This window comes from Penaeus japonicus, unplaced genomic scaffold (assembly GCF_977035675.1).
Source record: "Penaeus japonicus unplaced genomic scaffold, GWHDUDI00000001_assembly GWHDUDI00000036, whole genome shotgun sequence".
Classification (NCBI taxonomy): Eukaryota; Metazoa; Arthropoda; class Malacostraca; order Decapoda; family Penaeidae; genus Penaeus; species Penaeus japonicus.
The window spans coordinates 23,825,978-23,826,729 of NW_028234438.1; positions in this window are offsets into that span (position 1 = coordinate 23,825,978).

The following is a 752-nucleotide window of genomic DNA, read 5'->3' on the forward strand; positions in this document are numbered from 1 at the left end:
TATATAGTATATATTACAAGTATATATACATATATATTATATATATATTTTTAGATATATATATATAGATTGTATGTATAATTATATATATATATATTAGATATATATCTATATATATATACTATATATATACATATATATATACTACTACATATACATACTTGTATATATATATATATATATAGATATATATACTATAACATAGACATTATAATATATTATATTCTATATATATATATATATATCGATATATAATATTATATATATATATATATATATTTATATATTATACAGGATTGTATGTTATATATATATATATAATACATATCTATACATACATCATTTTACATACTTGTATAAATATATATATATATATATATATATATATATATATATATATTATATATAATTATGTATATATAATATATATAATATATACATATATATTTATATATTATAATTAATATATCTATATATATATATATTATTATATATATTCACACACACATGATATATTATATATATATCTAAACAAAGAGCTCTCACTCCAAATCCACCGACTTCAGAGCTGAAACAGGCATCCCTCCTACACTCGGTGCCATTACCACGAGGCACTCCGCAGAACCGAATGGGCTTTTACTTGCTTCAGCCACCTGGGATCATGCCATGACGCTTCAGGTGTTATATCAATGAATTAAATTCTCGTCGTGCACTCTGAGAGCGGAGAAGGAGAGGGTGGAAAGAGGTTAGAG